Source organism: Ictidomys tridecemlineatus, chromosome 6 (assembly GCF_052094955.1).
Source record: "Ictidomys tridecemlineatus isolate mIctTri1 chromosome 6, mIctTri1.hap1, whole genome shotgun sequence".
NCBI classification, from domain to species: Eukaryota; Metazoa; Chordata; class Mammalia; order Rodentia; family Sciuridae; genus Ictidomys; species Ictidomys tridecemlineatus.
The window spans coordinates 38970330-38988880 of NC_135482.1; the positions used below are offsets into that span (position 1 = coordinate 38970330).

Sequence of the window (18551 nt, forward strand, 5' to 3'; positions counted from 1 at the left end):
ATTTGGAGGGACACTGGAATCTAATTCTCTAGTCGTCTTCTGACTTCCTGGGGCTGTGTGACTGGATTCTGACTAATAGAACATGGGTAGCAGAGAATTAAATCAGTGCTAGACTTGGACCTTACAAGGGCCAGTTTGATCCTCCATACCCTCTTTCCACTCACTGGCCATCTGGATGGAAGATACAGTTAAAAATTCCAAGGAGGCTCTGGGGCACATACAGAACCAGGAGAGAGGAGAATGCTGGAACCCCAGGTCACCACTGGATGGAGAAAAGGCCAGGTGAGCCTCCCAACTTTCAATTACACATACCTATTAATGTTCTGACTTTAAGATTCCCACACCCTTATTTATCAAAACTTAGAAAGGGTGGGCTTTCCTATTGCCTTGCCCTGACCCTTGGTACAGGGGATTGAACCCACCAACACTAAACCACTGAGCCACATCCCCAGCCCTTTTTGTTTTTTTAAATACAGGGCCTCATGAAGTTGATAAGGTTGGCTTTGAATTTACAATCCCCCTGCCTCAGCAACCCAAATCACTGTGTGTCACCATTCCTGGCCTTATCAAATCCCTAACAATAAAATCTAACATTCATTGGGCACTATACATTCTTTCTAGAAAATTATTTCATACAGTTGTCACAAGAATCGTCAGAGCCTTGATAGCTCCGTGGCAAAGCTGAAGTAAGGAAAAAGCCAGTAAACTGAGATTATATACCAAGATAAGTCAGAGCTTGGTGGAAACTACAAGACCAGGCACCATGCCATGCAATTGAGATACAGAGAGTAAGGAGAGTGCCTGACTTTGAGGGGCTTACACAGACAAGTGGAGAAAAAATTTATACTTTCAGGACTCAATGAACTACCCCGACAAAGACAAAAAAAAAAAAAAACCTAAAAGTGCAGATGAAACTAAAGAACTTCCAGGCATCTATGGAATAGTAGCTTCATGAGAATCCTATTATTCATTTGAGTAAGAGAATTCAACCCAGGCACCACCCTGAGGGTTTCCCTACCCTGAACCCTTTGAGGAACTGAGGAATCAAATCACCAAACATCATTTTGGTACCTTGGCTTTCTGATAGATTATTAAGTCTTCCAAGCAGCCTGGGGTTTAGTTATAACTTATGTCACCTCTTGATTAATTGCTGCCTGCCCATTTGGTAGGCTGCTGCTGATTTCCAGTAAGAAAATGCTGTACCCTTTAGCCTCCAGGTGTGTTTTTCCCAATGCTTTAAACATTCTTTTCTTGGTCTGCCTTACTTGTTTGCTTCCTTTTCTGAGCTTGCACACCTCCTGTATTTTCACTTAATGTCTGCTCACTGGATCTTCCTTATTGGTCTGTCAAACTACAGTCAATTATGAGCCACCTGTGATAAATGAGGGCTCACTCATCACATCACGGGCTTGACACTAATATCTTTTTCAAACAGTTTTAAATATCTTTTAAAATTCATTTAATAAGTGCTTACTTTCTACTGGTTGTGTGCAATAGACATATGAATACAATGATGAGCAAAACCAAATGTAATTCTGATCCATCACAGAGCATACAGCATGGCAATGGACAGATACTAATGAAATAACTAATGTCAATTAAAATTGGGATAAGTGCTATGGAGCAGCAATCAATATAAGACACAGTATAAGGTAGTGGAAACAGCACAGTACAACAAAGGGTGAATGGAAGTTAATTAGGCTGATGTTGATAAGAATTTCATTGTACATGGAGGGCCCAGCTTCAGCAAGGGCTAAGTGTTATAGTGAACATTGCAAATACAGGGACTTAAAAAATGCAAAGTGATTGGAAGTTAGGAGCTAGGTAAGATAAAAAGAGGGACAAAAGCCAGATTCTGTTAAACAGTGATATTTAAGTCCCCCATAAGTAGAAAACATTGTATTGGGGAGTTTCCTGGAGACACCACGGACTTGTTACTTATGCCCACCCTGTGGGCAGTCTTCACTACAGTGGCATGGCCATCTAATGAGAAAGGTCAGTTGGAATCTGTCTCAAACTTTAGCTACAGTGATAAATGGCCTCATCTTGGCCCTGGAAGATGATATTCCAGTCCGTCTCAGATCACTGCCCTGGACCTACTTACCTGCCTTATCTGCCATGGTCCAAGGCAGAGGACAAATGATCACTAGCACATCCTGCTATGCCTGTATTGATGCCATAAGCCACATGGAAAGACGCCAGAAACTTGAGAAAGTCACCAGGTTTTCTAAGACCAGTGTTTTGCAGGATTTGTTCTGTTAGCTAGGGTTGGAATCCTGGACAGCATGGTTGGAACCCTGGGGGATGAAGTTAGCCTCATCATGCCACTTGGAATCCTATTGATAAAAGCCTTAATTAAATACAGTATGAGACAAATTAAACAGATTTGGTCCAGCTTCTGCCAGCCAGATTAATTAGAGTGCCCAATGGAATGACATACTCATGGGAAAATTCTCCAGAAGCCAAGATGGTATAAAAACAAAGTGTGGATATTATTAGGAGACCATTTTCCATGAGTTCTCAGCATTTATGCATTTCTTATAAGTGGAGGTACCAAACAGCCTTTGTTCTGCACTATCTTTTCAAGGATATTCTTGGAGAAAATAGCTTGGGAAGATAAAATCAGTGCCTCTCTCTGCAACAAAGGGCAAGTTTGTTTACTGTCCAGTATAATAAAGATAATGTTTATATCCAAGCCAAAGATCAGGCAGGTATGCTGAAAGCATATTATGAGAGATTCGACTTCCCTAGCTTTGGTCATGGTTCCTTTTCTAGAATGCAAGCCGCTGCATGTGCAAGCATCACTCACCTCTCGCCGATCTCTGCATTGCCCTCTGGGGACAGGAGCTCAGAGACTTAGTCCAAATGTTAATGCTCCGGCTACTACTATTGCTCTGAGTAATGAAATCCTTTGCATCTGATCAGAAGTCTGTCTCTTGCCAGCAAACATAAATTCTGGCAGGCTAACTTATTAAGCTAATAAATAGGGTAAAATTGCAGACTTGTCACATTTCCTGACACTTATAACCCTCAATGGTAGATAATATGATGTTCATTTTTAAGATGAGGAAACTAGGGTTCTGCCATATAATGTGTGGTGCCTTAAACTATTTATTTATTCATTCATTCATTCATCCCATTCCTTTATAATCATTCAAGCTTTAGTTAAATGTTCCAGGTCCAGATGTGGTGTATGGAGAATCTGTGCCCTTGGGCTTGATCTTACTTTTTTTTATCCAGATGCCCATCATTAAATGTGCTACATTTATGTAATAGATGACCAGTGACTCTGGGATAAACCACCTTAATACTTGAGTTTCCCTTCACCACAGGATTGGCATGTGGTCTAAATTGTTCCAAACAAAGTCAATTCTAAGTCTCCTGTTCTAGTATTGTGAAAGGGCATTCAATGCACTTTTAGATACTGTAGTATGAAGTATGTGGCCTAGAACCTGGTAGCTATTTTTCTGTGAGAAAATACTCAAGAAAAGACAACTCAAAAATGATATGGCCAAGGCAGTCACAGAAAAATGGGGCTGGGGCTTAGGTCAGGTTATAACTGATAAGAACATAATGGTGTACTTTGGTTACATTAATCTAATATCCTTTGCTATGTGTCCCACAAAAGTTTGGGTGTTGAAACCATAACTCCCATGCAGCAGTGTTGGAAGGTGGAACCTAATGGGAGATATATAGGCCATGAGGGCTACACCACATGAAGGAAGTAATATTGCCCTCATGAAAGCAAGTTAATTCTCAGGGGTGAGTAGGTTCATCTTCCTTGGCTCTCTGTTGCTTGGTGCAATGTCCAAAAGCAACAAGAAGGCCTTAACCGAAGCTGAGCAGATGCCAATACCATGCTCTTGGATTTCTTGGCCCCTAGATCCATAAACTAATCTTTTCTTAACAAATCATCCAGTCCATAATATTCTGTGATAGCAACCCAAAATGGACTAAAACATCTTCATTAAAATAAACTTCAATGCATTTTGTCCAACTTGCAACTGTGAAGTTGCTGATTATCTTATCTGCATTTAGAACCCATCTTCATTGTAACTACACTGGCTCTCACTTTTCCCACCTAAAAAGAGGTGACTTGTAGAACATTTCAAGGCATTGAGAAACAGGATTTTTAAGAAGATAGCCAAGTTATGATACCAGGTTTTTTTGTTTGTTTTGTTTTGTTCTGTGTGTGTGTGTGTGTGTATGTGTGTGTGTTTTTACATGCTGCAGAATTAACAGTCTTTCATTCTCCAGGGTTGCTGACATGATCAATCTATTCTAAGCTGATAAAAGGAGAAAATAAAATTATTGAAAGCTATCTAAAGCATCTGGCAAAGGCATGAACAGTATGCTATATATTAAAATGCTTATCAGATAGAGAAATAGATGTAAGATTCCTGCTGCCAGAATCTGTGTTAACTTGAACTGTTAAGGGCACAGCATATTTGAAGAATTTCAAGTAGCAGAATCTTTTCGAGGGATATAGTAGTGGGAGATTAATCTGGCAAGGGGTCAGATCATAAAGGGCACCACAGTTTGATTTGTAAATTAATCAGGTTCATCTTTATTCTGCAACTCCTATGTTTTAATTTGGAAGACAGACTATATGTGGCATGTTCACACTCTAGAGGTATGATTATATTGTATGTATTTGGGAGAAATATACATACACATGGTGAAAGGAAACATAACCATCTTTAAATTCTAAAAGGTCCATGGATTAAAAAAAGGTTATGAAATCTGTTAGAAGCATCTGTAGGAATATTTTCCTCAAGGAATTCTGGAGAGAGATCTGTCTGGCTTCTGGGCTGCATATGAATTAGGCAGATGGTATATTATACTAAAAGAAGGGAAATCAGGTGAGAGACTATGATATTGGAGACTGAATTAGAACAAGATATATTCCATGCTTTTATAACTATGTCAAAATGAATTCTACCATCTTGTATGACTAAAAAGAAACAAATTTGAAAAAAAAAAGAGAGAGATTATGAGAACTGCCATAGAAATGATGCAGATGGAACTTACATTCTTGGGGCAATCATGAATAAGCACAATGGTTTTAAATATGTTCATATTTTTAATGGCCAAGGATATACTCATGAAGAACAGTATTAGATACATAAGTAGTTTGCTGGTAATGTCTCTGGATAAACTTCAATTAATATTAAGCCTGATATTGGTTTTACTCTACATTTTGATAACTGTCAGTTTGTAGGTAATACAGTTAAGTGTTTCTGTCTAGTAAAATATAATTCCCAGAAATGATCTGCAAGAAGATCTCACAAAGCTGTGTGAAAGAGAATATGAGCAAATAGTCTTAATTAAAACAGTCCAACTATGTTTGCATAATGGTAATATACAACATAAGAAAATTTATGCAAAAGAGCAAATACACACACACACACAACAACAACAACAACGAAAAGATGCTCATCATTGTTAATAAGAAAAAACCTTATTTCTCAAAGAGGAAACATACTGAAGTCTGAAAATATCAAATGTTGATATGGAAGTTGACCAATTCTTGTACTGCTAGTGGAAGCAAAACTTGGTAAAACCACTTTGGAAAGTCATGTGTGGACATCTAGTAAAGCCAAAGATATTCATACTCATGGTTTCATAATACCAAAAATCTACAAACAAATCACATTACATAACAAAAAGGGACTTTGCAGATTTTATTAAGTTATGGATTTGAGGTGGGAAGATTATTCAGGTGGGCCCAATGTAATCACAAAGGTCCTTGTAATAGCAAAGAGGTAGGAAGGTCAGGCCAAAGGGAGATTTGAAATGCTACACTTCTGTATTTAATAATGAAGAAGTCATCACAAGCCAAGGCATGCAGATGACCTTTAGAAGCCTTTTCTGCTCAAGTTAAAAACAATATTCTCCTTTCCAGAATTGAAAAGGAACATAGCCCTGTCCATACACTTATTTTAGCCCAATGAAACCAGACTTTTGATCTTTATAATTGAGAGAACAATCTGATTTTTTTAAACAAGTGTGTGAAAAATTTTTATAGCTATCATAGGAAACTAATCAATATCCTTTATCTACAAATTCCACCCTTAAGAGGGTCTAGAGGAAATCTCATGTATACAAGATAACTTTTTCAAAAATTGTCACAGCCAGTGGTGCACACCTGAAATCCCAGAAGTTTGGGAGGCTGAGGTAGGAAATCTCAAGTTCAAAGCCAGTCTCAGCAAAAGCAAAGCACTAGGCAACTTGGTGAAACCCTGTCTCTAAATAAAATACAAAATAGGGCTGGGAATGTGGCTCATGAGTGCCCCTGAGTTCAATCCCTGGTATCCCCTCCCCACCAAAATATTGATGCAGCACTTTTATAAAAGTATAGTACTACTTTGGTCTATCTTTAGGCCAAAGAATCCACCAAGATATGATTGTACAAAAGGGCATCACGCGCCAGTAAAAATAAAGTTACATGTGGTAACAGGGATATATCCCCAAAACTCCACAATGAATGGAAAGAACTTAGTCTACCTTTTAACTTCAAAACACTCCAAAACATTTTATGATGTTATAATCCATGTCTACATAAAGAGAATAAAATACATATAAGAATGATAAACATTTTATGATGTTATAATCCATGTCTACATAAAGAGAATAAAATACATGTAAGAATGATAAACATTAAACTCAGAACATAATTCCCCTTGAGAATAAGACAGCATTATGGTTTGAAGAAAATGTGAAGCAAATAAAATATTGAGATTTGGTGAAGTCTGGTGGCAAGCTGCCGTTGTTCATTCTCTTTCTGTACTCAACGATGACTTCATTTCAGACAAAACACTCTGCAGCAACCTCCCCACCCACAATCACCACCACTTATGCCAATATTGTTTTCTCACTTATATCAGATACTAAAATGAAAATCCTAACAAAGCCCCTTTACTTTAAAGAAAAGCACACTGGGAACTGTAAGTTTAGGAGGTGATAGAAAAGGCAGGTCTCAATTTTTCATCTCAGAATTCCTGCCAACCTCAAAATGAACTGAGGAACGTCAGTGATTATGTGGGTTATGATTATCCATATCTACTCATAAAGAATTAAAATTGCAGCCCATTTTTAAATATTGATCATTCGTTAAGCTAGATTTTAACATGTATAGGCTACAGCAAGGCTAAGTATGTAACAATAAAAATTTTTCAAAGACGAATAGAGTGACGTTGTTCTACATTTTTTTTTTAATTTACTTTTTAGGTGTAGATGGACACAGCACAATGCTTTCATTTTTTTTTTTTTAATGTGGTGCTGAGGATCGAACCCAGGCCCTGCCCGTGCTAGGCGAGCGTTCCACTGCTGAGCCACAATCCTATCCCTTGTTCTACATTTTTATAAATCTTTTTCTATCTGGGTTTTCAACATTTAGTTAGATTCTGTTGTGATGCACCGTTTTCACTGAAATATACAGATTCATAGAATTTATAGACATCAGAAAGATTTGGGGGGTATCCAAGAGTCCCCCGGCCAAACCTTGAGAACTTTCATTCTAAAGAACTGAAGAATATAGTCAAAAGCGTAATAACATTAGTCTTAAAAACAGGCTAAAAAGCAACAGGCCATCTGAAGACTAATGAAATTATAGAAAACCAGAAGTGTATTCCTCACCCCCACATACTTATCTTCAAGTTTAAAAGATAAAAATTTTGAAAAAGGAACTGATAAGCTTACTATTATTAAACAGAAGGTGAAAAAAAATAAACATTTAAAGAGAAGATAATTTTGCTTCAAGACTTGGAAATATTATTAGGTAATGAATTCATGAAATTTCCATTCCCATGAGTGTTCCCCACCCAAAAAGAAGATAATACTAAACAAATAAGAAATGTTTATTTCTATTTGTAAATGTAATTTGCTTCCTATGAAAGAGAAAAAAATCATAAGAGAAAAATCAGAATACTAAATCATTTGAACTTCTGTTACAGAACTTTATAAGAAAATCAAATCAGATAAATTTTTAGGCAATAATCATTTACCTCACCGTATGAATATTTTAATTTAAATGTGCACTTGGTATCTAAATAAGGCTATTTCTGCCAGGAGATCAATGAGAGTACATTAAAAAAAGGATAGTGACAATGGGAACACCACCAGCCGCCCCCATCCCTTGGTACTTTGGGGAGTACAGGGATAAGCATAAATAATACACAGCCACAGGTTCAGGGCCTGTGTTCATCCCCAGCACACACTTCAGAGTACCCAAGCAGCCTTCTTGGGCCAGACCCAAATAATTCCTGATAGAAATGTAAGTGCCTCAGGCTTGTTGCTAACAACTACCTGGGGCTTATCTGATCAAAATCCAGAAGGATTAAGGTTGGGGGCAGGGAATTTTCACACATCAAAGGCCCCTTATTCTGGGAGGCATTTAACTCTATGACCATATACTCAAGCTTCTCCAACACAGGAGATTCTTGGTTTAAATATTAATTAGGCAACACTGCCAGAAAATAAGTACCATTATTTTTCTTCAAATTACCCATTTATGAGTCAGCCATGAGCTTATTTTTGAGTAAGTTTTCTTTAGCCTTTTAAAAATCAAGTGAAGAGATTAACTAGGTAAGGCAAGCAGCAGCTACATTAAGATGAAAGAAAGCTGAAGAAAAGCATTGTTTCTAGTATCAATTAAGCAAATTAGTAAATTAACTAGGGCACTGAATATACACTGTATATTTTCCCCTCACATTTTTTTGTCTGGCATGAGAGAGGTCCAGTGCATCTTAAGGGAATTCAACTTTCAGATTCATGTGTTGCTATCAACACTGTAAATTTAAATTCTGGAACAATGCCCAGAATTTCTTGTTAACTGAAAACCAAGCATATCCCTGGAAAAAAAAAAAAAAAAAAAAAAAGATGCCTCCTCCCTCGATGAATAATGCACATTTTGCCTCCTAATACTTTTGGCAATACATTCTTGGAGTATTTTTCTGGCCCAGTTCCATGATATCTGTTCTCAAAACGATGTGTGCCATTGGCAGAATAGGTAGGCAGTTTTAAAAACAACTTTGTACAAAATAGAATCAAGTATGATTCATTTTTATTTTACACAAGTAGTTGATACCTAGTACACCTTAGAGAGGGAAAGAAGGTCATAAAAACTATGTGGCATATCACAGGGATGTAGGACTATGGAACCCAGGAAGTTGTCACTAACAAAAATATTTGAGGTCAGACTGTTTCAGAACTCAGAATTTTTCAGATTTTAGAAAGGAGATGTGGTACACACTCTCTTTGTCATGTGGGTTAGCACCTTATACCATAATCAAACACTGTTGGTACTTTGGGGGATACAAACACATTCGTATCCCTGAAACGAAACATACTTAAGGAATTACAACCCAAATGAGATGTGAAAAAAAAATTATGTTACCTGCCAAAGGCCACTTGAGTTACAAGGGAACTAGGGAGAAAAAAACACAAATGAGACAGATGAGATAATAGACTAAATGAAAAGCTTTGAACAAAAATGAAATGACTTGAGAGAAAGAAGGAAAAGAGAAGGAAGGCAGAGATAGGTTCAAACACTCATGATATCAACAATGGCCTGAAAAGTCTTGATTTCACGGCCCAACACAGCCCCTGAGTGAGAGGAAGGATCAAAGTCACAAACCTGAAGAGAAGATGGAGTCGATTTTTAGTTGCCTTTATTGTTGTTGTAAGAGGCAGAACTACAACTGAAAGATGGCCATCCCCTCCTCTCTCTGAATTGTTACATGGCAAAGACAGGTTAAGGTTGAAAGTCCTATAACTGGGACATTTTCCTGGATTTTCCAGGTGGATCAAATCTAACTATAGAAGACCTAAAAATAGAAAACTTTCTCTGGCTGGAATCAGAGATGTGGAAGGAAAAAGAGGTAGGGGAGGTGGGTGGAAAGACTTAAGTGGGAGAGTGATTTGACCCACTGCTATTGAGGGCAGACGGGGAAAGACTCTTGGGAAGGAGATGAAGGGATGTAAACAGACGCGCCAGGGGCAAAGACTGTCCAGGACTGACAGCCAGCAAAGGAACAGAGACCTCTGTCTCACAACTGCAAAGAACAGCATGAGCTTGAAATGGTTTCATCCTCAGAATCTCTAGAGAAGACTTAGAACCTTAAATGGTTAAGTAGAGAACCCACCTGAGCCATTATAGACCTGCATTTCTGTCTTCAGAACCATGAGATAAGAAATGGGTGTTAAGTCAAGAAATCTGTGATGGTTTTTAATGGCAGTAGAAGAAAACGAATACACCAATCTATGTGTAAAGTGATGGGGGCTGGCTGCAGGGGAAATGGCATTACAAGTATGAGCTCAGAGCAAAATTAAAAGTATCTACTATGTGCTGGCACAGTGTTGGAATTTATATAAATGATTATATTCATTAGTCATGGTCAAAGCTCCACTTTTCTGATGCCTGTGATATTGCCATCAATAGGATTTATAACTTCACAATTCCTTTACACAAACTGAATACATGGGGGAAAGACTGCCTTCCCTCAGTGGAAAACACTGAGTTATGTGTCAAAAGGAAATCAAGCAGTCTAAGGGCAAAGATCTTCAAACTGACTTGTGTTTTACTGAACATTCAAACATCACTTAGCAAGTGATCAGACAGAGGAGTTTATCATTTATTGAAGACAGAATGTTATAAATATGAGATGTTGACAATTTAGAGCCTTGTAACAGTTATGTCTCAACAGACACAAATTGCTTAAAATTTTGTTTTGGTTTAATGTCTTACAAGACACATCGAGGACTGCTTAGACAACCACATTCTCTAAAAGCCCTGGCTCATCCTACTATAGTTTAAACAACACAGGCCAACACTGTTGAAGTATACTGATGTCTCACAGTCTTAGAACTCACAGTCTAGAGTCAAAAGGAAAATACACAATGCATACTTTTTGAACTAGTCACTTTTCTAAAGACGGTCCTGTAAGCAAATATCAAGCACAACAAATATTATTTTATAACAGGAGACTATATTCAAGTAAAAGGGTCAAAGCCTAACTTTTTCTAGACAGTATCATAGAGACTATTTTTAACTATTTTCTGTGCTATATTGCATAAAAATTTCCAAAGTTGACTGGAATTAAGAAATTCAAACCAGGCATGGTGACTCACACCTGCAATCCCGGTGGTGCAGGAGGTGTGCGGTTCAAAGCCAGCCTCAGAAACTTAGTGAGGCCCTAAGCAACCTAATGAGACCCTGTCTCTAAAAAATAAAATATTTAAAAAATGGTTGGGGATGTGGCTTAGTGGTAAAAAGCCCCTGGGTTCAATCTCTGGTACAAAAAAAAGAAAAAAGCAAATTTCAGTAACCAAGCACATTAAACATCATTTAATAGGACCTCAGTACCATGCGAAGTTCTACTCATCTTCTCATCATGCCTAGTGCCACAATATTCAGAAATGACTCTTCAACAATATTTTTACAAATATCATCCAAATGATTTCAGGCCTCTTCAAAATTTCTACGACTTTTCCTAGGCCCATTTCACTTTATTTTTGAGATTAGGTTTGCTATTAGAAAACTTCACTTTTCAAATCAAGTTGTAACCTTTCCAAGCATATTCAAAGTAGGAATCATCTTCTCAAAACTGGCTGTGAAATATACATATCTTCCTTCTTACATCTGCCACGTAATTATGGGCCTATAAATCTCTGAGTGGCTACAATTGCTTTTTATCTAAACCATTAACTTAAATTTATTGAACTAGAAAATTAGAAAATAAAAATAGACAGCAGACAAAATAAAATTTAAACCTAACCATAAAAACCCGGGTATGTATATTAAAATGTATATCGTACATCAAGAAAAGGAGGAACATGTAATGGCCATACTGTCAAGAAAAGCATTCAATCACCAGTATATATTGGTAGTTAAAGCATATTGAGAAACTATGCCTATGTATTTAATAAGAAAAAATAATAAAATATAGGAAGCATCCTTTTTCTAACAACTAAAATGAGATTTAACTGCACATTATCTCATTTAACATTTGGCATTTAGAATATATTTCTTTTCAGTTGGTGGAGGAAAAAAAAAACAACAACCAACCAAATCCCACCATAGGTCATGATTTTCTAAGTTAACTTTCACAACTGCTTTTGTGCTTTTCTCGAATAAAGCTCCAAATGAAAAAATTTAAATGTCTTCCTGAATTATGGTCATATTCTTTTCTTTTAAAGACTTTAGGGGTGTATAGAGAAAACTAAAAATAGGTTTACATGTCCCTGAAAATCGGCATTGGTCCAGAGGATGAATCTGGCCAAGCTTAAAAGAGAGCCACAGAAAACCAAGAATATTAATAAAAGATGATGATCTCCCTAGCCCTGGAGCTAATGAATATGCCTCAGGATATAGAATGCCATATGATTTTGAAAAATAATAAGTTTTGTAGACTGACCTTTTTCCAGGATTAGATTAGTTTGAAGCAATCTATAAGGTCTGATATTTTCTTGGCCCTTAAGATAGTTTACAACTATAGAAAAAGTGCACTTTTGCCTAGAGTAAACAGTGGCCTGTCTCAGATAACTGAAAACCTACAGGTCTTGGATTGAGAGAGGTTTTCATCATGTTAATCATACTCCTCCCAAAGAGCACACAATAAGACATCCATTAATCCTGGTAGCGAACACACCATTGAATACTAGCCTGGAATCACCTGGCATTTATCTTTCATTTCTCACTACACTCCATTAAAACAAATGGCACTCGTGTTGCTAATGCATAATTTTTCTCACATGAGAATATCTTCTGGGGAAATACCTGTGACAGCACAAAAGAGAGGAACCAGCTTTATAATGCATGGAGCTCAAAGGGAGAAGGGAAACAAGCATTATGTAAGTGAGAAGAAGCTGGAAAAGCAATTTGAAGGAGATGATTACCAAAGTAGCAGATGCTGGCTTCTAAATTTTATCCTGTTATCTCATGCAGCTGAAAGTTAAAAATGGGGCTGGGGGTGTGAAAACTCACTGGTTGAAGCTGTTCAAAATTGAGCGTAGTCAGATAAATCCAAGATTCGCATGACCCCTGGCAGCATTCACATCTCATCACCGTGATGAATGTCCCATTGATGCTTTGGGGAGCATCGATCACTTCAGCACCGAGTGCCCTTGCTGGAAACCATCTTGGTGATTTATAGGCATGGGCAGCCTGATTGTGGCCTTTCAAGCTCTGCTGAGCTCAACAGGAGGCCTCTCAAGTCATTTAGTGAAAGAAAGTTTCATCTACTGTACAATTCCACCTTTCTGGCAGCTGAATTCTCATTATCTCACACACCTACAAAGGATCTGCCTAGAAAGGTTTTAGTCCCTTTCAAGATCCACCTCCTTCCTATGAGATGCTCAAAAAAAAAAAAAAAAAAAAAAACTAACCACTGGGTGATTTCCTACATAAATAAGGTAACAGTTTGGATATTTATGTCCAAAGAATTTGTAAAACTAGATTCAGCTCATAGATAACCATCTCTGACCTACTTCCAGTAGGCACAGACACTTCCTCCTTAAAACAAAATGCTCAGTGGCTCCCTGAAGCCAACTTGCCCTGGGGACAAGTTCTAACTCCAGATAATCTTTTATTGTCCAGGATAGTCCTGTGCATGGTACAACATATAGTCAATATCAACTAGATACCAGGAGCAGCAACCTACAGCGTTATAACAAAAAGAGCAGTAGACATTGCCAAATATCTCCCAGGCAGGGGGGTCTTCACAGACCCTAGATCAAAAATCACTGATCTAGCCCCAACCAACCTGTCCAGGAACTTTCTAGCTACAAACTCCACATACAAACCTTCTCATCTAGTGAAGTTTGAATGCTCATTAGAGCCTAAAATATTGCTCAAATTTTGTTTTCATGTTACTCCAGAATGCCATATTCACATCTTAAGATTCCACCTTATATTCTAAATCTTAATTGTTTTTCTGGACATGTCAGTTGAAAAAATAAACTATGTTATTTAAAGTTTATGATTTTACCCCTGGTACTATATTTAGTAATTATAAACTCACTCAGATCTCCTAATCAACAGCCTAATTTTTTCATTGTTTAATGAGAAAAATAATGTCTAGTCTGTGAGAGGCAAAATGAGACAGTATCAGTGGATTGCTTCGGCAACTGTAGAATACAAATTTAAGGTATTATCAGTAAACCATGAAGCACCTTCTGATATTTTGGTAGGTCATTATTTAGCTCTTGTACTATGATTTACATGTTCACTTCTCCTTCAACTCTTCAGGTTCATGCTATGCAGACAAAAGTTATTCCATGACACTTTGGCATTTAATAAATGTTGGTTTAAATCTCTCTCTGTGTGTGTGTGTGTGTGTGTGTGTGTGTGTGTGAGAGAGAGAGAGAGTGTGTGTGGAGGGGGGGTTACTGGGGATTGAACCCAGGGCCTTGTGCATATGAAGCAAGCACTCTACCAATTGAGCTATATTCCTAGCCCCTAATTCTTTGTTTAATCGTGCAACCATTGCAAAACAAAAGCCTATCTTCCTAGTCATCAATTCTTCACACCTTGGCTGTTCAAATTATTTTGACTATTCGTATCAACACCTCAAAGTTTGGATTTTTTTTTGGGGGGGGTGGCGGGTAGGAAACCTCAGACTAATTCTAAAAACTTAAGAAATAGTAATAAGACATAATTGAAGGAAGTAATGTGAAAACCAAAATGGATTGGGTATGAGAGTTAGAACCAACTCAGCCTGCTCCTCTTCCATCTTACCCCACAAACAGCAAATTTCTATTCTTCCATTTTTTTCCCTCCTTTGGCAGTGGCAAACCTGTTTATATTTATAAAAGCCCCCCAAATCAGCAATAACAATGGTTTCCATGAAGAATCGTTTATACAATCTACATTACTGGTGAGTATCTTTATTATTTGAAGATGGACTTAATATTTGTTTATAGGCAGGTCATTCAAAGACCAATGAATAAGGCTGGTAATCAATTTTTGTAGACTATACCTTAGTCAAAACAACCCCATGATGTTAACCTCTTTTACTCAAAATCTATATGCAATTCCAAATTAGCAGTGACAAAAATATTTGTAATAACATTTATTGAATATATTTGTAAACTCTTGCAAAGTGATTAAATATTCATCTGTATAACACAGATGATACTTCGATATAAAAACAGTCACATATGTAAAGCCAGAATGTACCTATAAAGAAGCAACTGGTTAAGTGTATTTGAAATAGAAATAAAATGATATAGAATTTAAGCCAATGGTGCTCTGCATTTTATGCAGTAAGTATTCACAGTTAAGTATTTAAATTTTTACAAATCTGATTGAATTGTTAATACTTTTGAAGGAATTTTTGAAAGTTGAGCAAAGATTCTTTTTTCTAATTTTAATTATATGTAAGCTAAAATTCTAATTGAGTTGATTTACTCAAAATAGACAATAACCAAGAGAGAGTATTGTAAGCAAGGCAGATTTGTTTAAAAAACTTTTGCAGTCTCTAATGTTGAAGTGAATGTTTCAAAAAAGAAAACACACAGGCTAAATATGGAACCTGCATTTCCTGCTTGCATTAAGCAATGAATACTCATGGGTAGGCCATTTAAAAAAACAGACCATAGTTCACTGCACATTGTACTCTGGCACCGCACAGCCAAGGGCTGGGGAGGGACCATCCAAGCTATCAGTCAAGTGTGTACATAAATATGGAGAGATACTCTTGTGGTTTATAAGTTCTATCTAGGATAAGAGCCTTTTTAAAAAATCAATACATTCCCTAATTGATCCACTAGAACTTTCATTTTGACAGTGAGGAGTCGAGTCAGAAATAGTATCTGGTTGATTTAATTCAGCACTTTACAACAGTGAACCATGATTCAGATGTGGTTAGAATGATGTCTATGGAGATTTACAGTTGGATTTCAGAGGCTATTTCATTTCAAAAGCAGCCATCTTGACAGCTAATTGATAACTTGGAATTGTAGATGAGTTGTGAAGTTAGGCCAATTTCCCTGGAGTTAAAGAGAAAGAACTTATAAACTCCAGTTTTCATAATGGATCTGAATAAATACATCCTCAAAATACCAGAACTGTGTCATTTGTTTAGATCCAAGAAAGAATAAAAGTAAATTTTTTTTGAGAGAGAGAGAATTTTAATATTTATTTTTTAGTTTTCAGCAGACACAACGTCTTTGTTCGTATGTGGTGCTGAGGATCGAACCCGGGCTGCACGCATGTCAGGCAAGCACGCTACTGCTTGAGCCACATCCCCAGCCCCCAAAATTAAATTTTTTTTAACCCAACAGATAAGTTTTGTGAAAATTTAGTTATTTATTTGCAGACTCTTGAAAGGTAATGACTCATGACTGTTCTGTAGTGCTTGCTTCAGTGTTTTCATGTTTGGTAATGCCAGAACTTTTCTAAAATTCCTCAATATCTAAAACTGAACAGACATCTAATAGTCTAGAAGTGCTTAACAAAGAGCAAGTTAGAATGCTCTTAAATAGTTTTATCCACAAAGAAAAAAATCCCAAAGTCTCTTCTCATCAGAAAAATACATAATCTTAAAGTCTAACTTGGCCACACATTGGTATTATCAAGGGTCATATCAATCCATTAGAGACTATGTATTTTCAATATAGTGCTAAGAAAAATCTGATGAAAATCACGAGTATTTTGACTGTAATTCAGCCTGTCTCCTCTAGACATAAAGATTATTGTCTTTTCTGAGAGTAGAATAAGGAAAATGGCTCTGATGAAGAAAAGAGTCCAAGGTCAAGGGAAATAAACCCAGTGCAAAAGGCTCCAAACTAGTCTAAATAAAATAAGCAGCTGCATTTCCAGACAGCTTATCAAATTCCAAATAGTTCCACAGTTCTGAAAGTGAAGGTCCATCACAAACTCAGTCAAAAAGCTATTAATAAAAGCTCACACTGATTCAGTCCCTATGTGTCGGGCTCCTTTCTAAGATATTTACATCCATTTAACTGTCAATAACAGGTAAGCACTGCTACAATCTCCAAGGCCACACAGCTGTCACCATGGCAGAAGCAGAACAAGCAGGTACTCTTAGATACCACCTTATGCTGCCTCTGCTGAAACCATCTACCGCCAAACTACACCTGAAGAACATGGTCCAAGCCTTTCTAAAATAGAAAGGGCCAATAATTCCAAGGAAAAGGTTATACCCAAATGACAGATACAGATACACCCCCCATTTACTATGGGGTACATTAGGAAATAATCAGTTCTCTAGCAATTAACTAAAAAGTAAGAGTAATTTCCATTTTCCTGTGGAAAAGCAGGAAAGTATAATGGATAAATCAGCAAGTATTTACTAAACACCTGCTAAGGGCCCAGTTCTGCTCTGAATTGCAGGCAATGTAAAAAAAAAAAAAAAGTCAAAGAATGTTATTTGTCCTATGGGACATCAACAAGATTTCTTCCAAATACCTTGCTAGATATGAGAAGAAATAAGAGTATAAAAGGTTAAGGTGTAAGTTCATAGGTAATTAAGTACAAATAATTGTAGCACAAACACTAAGTAAAACCGCCATCTTTTACCTTGAGGGAGCATTCCAAAGTTGTCAAAGTTTACACAATTAACACCCTCCCACAAAAACTTAAGAGATTTAAAAAAAATCACTTGAGGGGCTGGGGGTGTTGCTCAGTAGTAGCATGCTTGCCTAGCGTATACAAGGCCCTGTGTTTGATCTCCAGCATTGCAAAAAGAAAATTACTTGAAAGAAATTTGCATAGCCCTTTATAAATTTACAGAATTTATAAATGCTAACTAAAGGAATAAATTTCAAAAGAAGATTCTAAGTTTAAGTGTATTACACTTAAAATAAGATGTGAGCTAATAGTGGTTATTTTCATGGTTTTCTTGGCTTTTCTTACCTCCTCCACCCAAAAGGAGCAGATGGGATGTGCAGAAAATAATATATGTAATTTTAATGAGCTCCTGGTTTCTATAAGGAGTGTACAAGGAGAGCTGGAGGAGGTGGTGAAATTGGAGCTCCTAGCTTTTTCACAGACCTCTTAGACTTTGATACCTATGAAAGAATCAGGGAAAAATAACTTCTGCCTGAAATGCTTTACTTCCCCCATTAAATACACAAGTCAGAAAATTTCTTATTCTTTATTTCTATCTGATTTAATAGCATCTCACCTCTTGCCTCCTGAAAGAAGAAAAAAAAAACAGATTTATAGTTATAGCACATTGCTGTGGCCTGAGGACCATTACAGTGATACAGGAGGCTGTGGAGTTTACACGTATTTGCAAGAACTATTGCTCTCTTCAGAGCTGACTGTACATTTCTTCCTTTTACTTAACATCCAAATCTAAAAGTCTGTAAGAAAATGCAATCAATTCCAGATATAGTGATTGCAGTAAGAAACCTGCTGTAAAATTTAGACAATGCTTACCACTAAAAAGGTAGCACTTGCAGAAATTTTATAATAGTTCTCTCTTTTCAGATGACCTCTCTGTTCTTAGTAATGACACAAACCCTGTCAATGTGGAACAACTAATGTATTGATGCCCCAGGTTATGTGTGCGAGGTAAGCCCTT

The 18551-nt window shown here is 37.0% G+C and overlaps 1 protein-coding gene across 1 annotated transcript in view; it reads right to left on the reverse strand.

Moving 5' to 3' along the window:
- The window catches only part of Nav3 (neuron navigator 3), a 781792-nt gene that overhangs the window by 670140 nt on the left and 93101 nt on the right, over window positions 1-18551 (reverse strand). The gene's annotated exons all lie outside the window — the stretch shown is intronic.